Source organism: Cynara cardunculus, unplaced genomic scaffold, assembly GCF_001531365.2.
Source record: "Cynara cardunculus var. scolymus isolate 2C unplaced genomic scaffold, CcrdV1 Un_Scaffold_232, whole genome shotgun sequence".
Taxonomy (NCBI): Eukaryota; Viridiplantae; Streptophyta; class Magnoliopsida; order Asterales; family Asteraceae; genus Cynara; species Cynara cardunculus.
The window spans coordinates 208,126-215,814 of NW_020200568.1; the positions used below are offsets into that span (position 1 = coordinate 208,126).

General features: G+C 34.2%; 1 protein-coding gene across 1 annotated transcript in view; it reads right to left on the reverse strand.

Annotated features, from left to right (window-relative positions):
- The window catches only part of LOC112501566 (riboflavin biosynthesis protein PYRR, chloroplastic-like), a 21,481-nt gene that overhangs the window by 2,849 nt on the left and 10,943 nt on the right, over positions 1-7,689 (reverse strand). The window lies entirely within an intron of this gene.

The window sequence follows — 7,689 nt, forward strand, 5'->3', positions numbered from 1 at the left end:
CGTAGCAATTAGGATTATGGATTTTCAGTTAATGGGGAGTAGTATGGGACCCATAGTCGGGGAGAAAATTGCCCGTTTGATTGAATACGCGAAGTTGGGATCATAAAAGTTAGTTGGGAAATTATGAATTTGGATTTTACCGATAGTGCAACTTATGTACTTTATACCGATAGTGCAACTTATGTACTTTGACAGTGTATAACTCACAAACTGTAAGTCAGAATAAACTCGTATTTTGCAGTTAGAAAGCCCTTACTATATACTACAACTTTTATGAAAGGTCGAAAAGCCAGTTATGACTCTAAGTGGTTCGAAACAATGTGTGTTCCGGAGCTGTTTCCACCGTATTCAGGATTAATATGTTGTTTTGTAAAATTCGTATAAAATACATGGATAATCAAAATGATGTGGGTGGATTCATATATCAAAGGTAATATTGATTCTTATTAATTTAATATATAAATGTGATCAACGACTCATTTAGCTAACTTCAATAATTTTAAAAAAATTATCGTCATCGCGCAAAGCGCGATATCAAACACTAAAATTAGAAAATATATCCTATTAATATAATATTAATATAATCAAATAACTTTTATGGGCCGTCCAGTCTTAGTCGCACCAAACACCAGTCCTAATCTCTTATCCTGTCCAGTTATATTAATCATGTCTACATACCAAACATTGTCTAACGAACTAAAAGATAATACAAACCCTAAAACCTAAATTAAAAACTCCAAATTAAACATAAACCAAAATCTTAAATCAAAGCATTAATTAAAATAAAATCTTTTATCTTCTTCAACTATTAAATACATAAATAGATGATGCTTAACCTTCCACACTTTATGCACCAATTCTCTCTCTCTCTCTCTCTCTCTCTCTCGACCGCATGTTCAATCCCAAAAATCATCTTTTCTTCATCCCAAAAATCATCTTTTCTTCATCCCAAAAATCGTAAATCCAAACCCAGAATTGAAAAACCAAACCTATCCCCATGAATTAAACAAAACTCGGAAGAAAAACGAGAGCCACATACGAGAACCCTTAAAAAGAGAAACCAGAGGTGAGTGTATGTGCAGGGACGAGAAAGGGGGGTTGGGTGCTGCGACGGTGGTGGTCTCGTGGCTTTTGTTAGTGTAGGGAGGAAACAATGATGGAGGTTCTTGGAGACGGAGTTCTTGGTTTGGTTCTTGGTGCTGTCCGACTATGGTCTTGGTTCCAGATCGAGATCGAATAAAAAGACTAAAATAATCTTGAATTTAACTGGTGAACGGAGAGGATGACCTAATGAGTACCATCCTTATATTTTGCTTTTTTGATTTTGGGACCGGTGAACCACCGAGACCAAACCCGTAATTTACTGATATTATTCTATCAGAAAATCAGCAATAAGATATTGGAATCGATATGATCATCCCAAGTATAATTTCCGAGATTTCTATAATGGAATCGAATATGATCATCCGAAAATCATTCCGTTGGAGATCAGCTCAGCATAATCAACTAATACAAGGACCAACCCATAACTCCATTTGAAGTTATTCAATATTATCATCTTTCTCTTCAAATTGGCGAAGTTAGGGTTTGAATACGTTTTCTATTCATCTTTCTCAGGTTTACGGCAGCGCGTACAATCAACATCCACTTTATATATTTATTTATATAATATGGTTTGTCAGGTTATTCGCTAATTTCTTGTTGTTTGGGATATCGACAGCAAGACAGATGATCGTTGTTTGGGATATCGACAGCAAGACAGATGATCGTTGTTTGGGATATCGACAGCAAGACAGATGATCGTTGACACTTGACAGTGAACCTGGTCTCTCCAAAATGAGGTAATAAGGTTGATACATCTCTGCTTATACTATTTTSCATATTGAATTTAATACAAACTTAATTTTATCTACAAGAATGGTTAAACAATTGAATTTGATTCCAATTTGTTCTTGAAAATTATTTAAAATTCCATATTTGATTGCAAGAAAGGGGGCCAGGGGTTGCAGTGGAGGCAATATTATATTTGTTTTAAAGTTTCTGGGCTATTCTATGATCATATCTCGTATTTGATGGTGATTTATGTTATTGACATGTATTTGTCTGAATTATCGTGGATGGTGGTTCATATTTCCATATTTCTTGGCGGCAAGAAAGGGGTAAGGGTTAATGGTATGTTGGCATATATTTGTCTGACTTATTGATTCCAGGAGACAATAATGACGTAAGAGGACCTTACACTGTAATTGAATCAGGCGGCAATGTACGCTGTTTCTTGCCTCTATAGCACCTTATTTTCTGTTTGATCATAAAGATTGTAGCATATGATGCAAGAGATTGCATATATTTCCTTCCTTCTTTTCTACTTTAGTTAGCTTAGAGAGTGTTTCATAAAAGGAAGGTTAGAATTATGTTTTCAGACCACAAGAAGAAGAACTAGCATTTAATCAAGCTCTAAACTCCTATCACAATTGGCACATCTTGTCTTGGTTACCTATTTACAAGATTTCGAGGCTCTAATGCGTATTTGACTAGTGATGGACCCTTTATTGAAATAACTCAGGATAATGGACGGTTTGACCTTAACTAATCTAAACCAGTCTTAATGGATCTTAAATTATTAAGGAAAGATATTTGTTAGGATTTGCACTCTTTATTTTACAAGATGATAAATGACAGCGGCATGTTGTATATGGTTTTTCGAACATCAACCCTCAAATTTGATTATATGATTGACCCTCCTAACATTGATTTAGTGATATTAATTATTATTATTGTTATTAATTAATTAAAATGGAAATAAAAAAATAAAAAGAAGGTGTGAGGTGAGTTGATATATGGAATCTCATCATGTTGCTATTTGTGTACCTGCTTGTCCTCTCCAGTCCACCTCTCTCTCTCTCTCTCTATATATATATATATATATATATGTACCTCACTACTTGCAACTATTTATGTTATATTTATTTATTTATTAAGGGAAGTTTGAGTTTATATATAACAAAATTAATTAAAATACCCATTTTATCCGTCGGTTTGACCTATTACTTCACTTCTTTACAATGTTTATCAAAATAGTCTTAGATCTGTAATTTTTTTTACATACGTTGGTTAAAAAATGTATTTTTTTGCGTACTTGGATGAGAAATTTAATTTGTTTTGCGAACCTGGGTGAAAAATGTAATTTTTTTTGCGGATGTGGGTTTTGCGGACATATGACTATTTTGGTAAAACTTGAAGTGAAAATGACTAGAAAGTGAAACCAACCCTAAAAATGACATTAAGCCGATTCTCAAGGGAGCACCATTCCTCAATCTTACTAAACATCAAGTTTCTTTTAGTTTTGTTTATTCTGTTACATTTTCACAATTGCTCCTTGAGACTTCAACACTAATTGCCGGTACAGATGACAGTTTCTTTTAGTTTTGTTTCAATTTGTCTATGAATGACAGTTTCTTTTAGTTTTGCGACGTCTCCCATTTTTATGGTTTAGTGTAAAGTATGCTAGCATTTTGTGCTTTTGTTTCGTTTACCAACGTGAGGGTAAGATCCCCCTATTTTAAGTCCGTTCTAGCATCCATGACATGGGTTCACCACCACATATATGCTTCTAGATTGTCCATTGACAGATGTTGGATGGCTAATAGTTACTTGGTTCTAGGTCACCGGGGGGTTTTTGGTCTTTCTGAGTTCAAGGTCATGATTTACCTTTCAAGTTCCATTTATCCATTGATTGTCGTTTTTTAATGGTTTTGAGAATTTATTGATTTAATTTTTCTTGTGGATTGTAGTATCATTTATTGTAAAGTAAGTTATCATTTTGTAGATTGTGTGGGTTGTTTTTACATATCACCGGTATATCTCCACCTAAATGCTCATACCTTGTCCATTGTGGGTACGGACGACAGTTTCTTTTAGTTTTGTTTCAATTTGTCTATGAATGATAGTTTCTTTTAGTTTTGCGGCATCTCCCATTTTTATGGTTTAGTTTAAAGTAGGCTAGCATTTTGTGGATTGTTTTTTTGTGCTTTTGTTTCGTTTACCATTGTGAGGGTAAGATCCCCCTATTTTAAGTTCGTTCAAGCATCCTTGACATGGGTTCACCACCACCTATATGCATCTAGATTAGACGTTGGATGGCTAATGGTTACTTGGTTCTAGGGTGTTTGGCCTTTCTGAGTTCAAGGTCAGGGATTTACCTTTCAAGTTTCATTTATCCATTGATTGTCGTTTTCTTCTAATGGTTTTGAGATTTGATTGTCTAAATATGGTTGCTTCAATTAGTTTTGTGGCGTCTTGCCCAGCTTTGTTGTTTATCAATATGTAAGCTAGCTTTTGTATATTGTTTTTCTATGATTTTAATTTTTTACCATCCCCGAGGGCATGAACCACCTATCCTCACTTGGTTCAAGCATCCATGACCTGGGTACACCACCACCTATATGCTCCTGCCTTGTCCATTGAGGTGCGTTCGGTGGCTAAAGGTGACCGAGTTTGTGGGCGTTTGGTCCTCTTGAGTCCAAGGTCATGGATTTAGTTTTCGGCTTCCATTTATCCATTGATTGTGATTTTTCTCAACAGTTTTGACATTCAATTGTTTCAATTTCTCTATAGATGGTAGTTTGTCTTCTATTTTTATGTAAGCTAGCTTTTGTGTAAGCTAGCTTTTGTCTTCTTTGTTGTTTATCGYTATGTAAGCTAGCTTTTGTGTTTTCAATGATTTTAATTTTTTACCATCCCCGAGGGCATGATCCACCTATCCTCACTTGGTTCAAGCATCCATGTCTTGGGTACACCACCACCTATATGCTCCTGCCTTGTCCATTGAGGGGCGTTCGGTGGCTAAAGGTGACCGAGTTTATGGGCGTTTGGTCCTCCTGAGTCCAAGGTCATGGATTTAGTTTTCGGCTTCCATTTACCAATTGATTGTGGTTTTCTCTCAATCGTTTTGACATTCAATTGTTTCAATTTTTCTGAGTTCAAGGTCATGATTTACCTTTTCAAGTTCTATTTATCCATTGATAGTCGTTCTTTTAATGGTTTTGAGAATTTATTGTTTTAATTTTTCTATGGATTTAGTATCATGTAGTTTTGTGGTGTCTTGCCCATTTTTTTTGTTTATCATTATGTAGATTTTGTGTATTGTTTTTCTATGATGTTACCTTTTTACCATCCCAAGGACATGATCTGCCTATCCTCACTTGGTTCAAGCATCCATATCATGGGTACATCTCCACCTAAATGCACCTACCTTGTCCATCGAGGGAAGTTTGGTGGCTAAAGGTTACCGAGTTCATGGGCATTTCTTCCATCCTAGTCCAACGCCATGGATTTATTTCGACTTCCATTTATCCATTGATTGGTGGGGTTTTTTCAACGGTTTTGACATTCAATTGTATCAATTTTTCAATAGATGGTAGTTATGTTTAGTTTGCTTCGTCTTCCATTTTTATGGTAAAGTGTAATGTAGGCTAGTATTTTATAGGATTTGTGGGTTGTTTTTTGTGGTTTTGCTTCGTTTACCATCCTGAAGGTAAGATCAGCCTATCCTCAGGTTGTTCATGTATCCATGTCATGGGTGGTGTCTTGGCCATTTTTGTTGTTCTATCATTATATATGCTAGCTTTTTGTATATGTTGTGTGTTTTTCTATGATTTTCCTTTGTTTACCATCCCAAGGGCATGGTCCGCCTATCCTCATTTGGTTCAAGCATCCATGTCATGGGTACACCACCTTCTATATGCTTCTATCGTTGAAGGCGTTAGGTGGCTAAAGGTTACTGAGTTCATGGTTGTTTGACTGTTTGGTCCTTCTAAGTCCGATGTCATGACCTTTCGACTTCCATTTATCCATTGATTGTTGTTTTCTAACAATGGTTTTGAGATTCAATTGTTTTAATATGTCTAAGTATAGTAGTTTTGTTTTTAAGTTGTGGCGTCTTCCATTTTTATGGTTAAGCGTAAAGTAGGCTATAATTTTGTGGGGTTTTTGTGGTTTTGCTTCGTTTACCGTCCTGAAGGTAAGATCCGTCTATCCTCAGTTAGTTCATGCATCCATGTCACAGGTTCACCACGGCCTATATGCTCTTGGCTTGTCCATTAAGGGGMTTTGGGTGGCTAATGGTTACTTGGTTCTAGGGTTTTTGGTCGTTCTGGTTCAAGAAGGTCATGGATCTATTTCTTGGCTTTCATTTATCTATTGATTGTGGTTCTCCTGGTGTTGAGTTTGATCGTTACAATTGTCTGTGGATGCTAGTTTCATTTTATTTTGTAGCGTTTTGGTGTGTGTAGCATACCACTCAAATATATTACGTCTTATTGGTTTCATTAATTTTGTTAACTTATACCGTTGCTATTTCACATTTGTCCGTGAGACTTGTATGCTAGATGCACTAAGAGGCTTCATTCAAAAGTCTATTTTTTGGCTTGTTTGTCATACATGTTTGTTTACAATCGCATTTTCAAAATTGTCGTTTTCTTCTAATGGTAGTATCATTTAGTTTTGTGGTGTCTTGTCGATTTTTTTTTGTTTATCGTAAAGTAAGCTAGCATTTTGTAGGTTCGTTTTCTGTGATTTTACTTTGTTTACCATTCTATATACTCCTGGCTTGTCCATCGATGGGCGTTACATGGCTAAAGGTGACCGAGTTCATGGGTGTTGGGTCATTCCGAGTCCAAGATCTTGGATTTAGCTTTTGACTTCCATTTATCCTTTCATTTATGGTTTTTTTAGAATGGTTTTGAGATTCAATTGTCCATGGATTGTTTGGTCTTTCTGAGTTCAAGGTCATGAATTTACCTTTCTACTTTCATTTAACCATTGATTGTCGTTTCCTTCTAATGGTTTTGAGAAATGATTAATTTTAATTTGTCTACGGATTGTAGTATTTTGTTTTGTGGTGTGTTTCCCATTTTTGTTGTTTGTCGTAAAGTAAAATATGAGGTGATAATAACATAATTTTCGTATAAAGATAATAATTAAGTATTCTGTTAGAACTCAATAATTATCTTAATTGTATTTTAGATTTTTTTATATTTAAAATGAGATGTTTATCATGTATTTGATTATGTTTATCTGCAGTTAGTTACACAAATTCAGATATGGAGCTTTAATAAGTTGTACTTGCGTACAATTTACTTGCAATCTTAAGTTTTAAGTAATATGGGTTAATAAACAGTACTTTACGCTTAAAAAGTGGTTTTTAAGAGTTTATGTCAAATGTATTATAATATAGTATATATAAAAATTAATATAATAAAAAAATTAAATTAAAAAATTAGACAAAAAATAGGAATTTTAAATAGTTAATTTGATACTAATATCGATATATTTTTGTCAAATTTTTATGATATTTTTAAATTTATATTTCATTCAAAAATAAAAGCATCATCGTTTTTTTCAAAATCACATAAGAGCAAGAATAAAATGAAATATTAAAATCAAGATGTATCTCGCTGCATTACGCTAGTATCCTTCTAGTTATATATTAAATTAATCCTGTGATTCGGATATTTAGATTTTAGGATATATTTAGTACACTAGCTGACGACTGATAAGCTAGCTGATAGCTGAGCTACCTGATGAATAAATCATGTTTGGCAAAATTAATTGATAAGAATATAAAATGATCAAAAAGGCATCTTGAAATATTAATCAACTATAATATTTCAAAATATAATTGAAACAAAT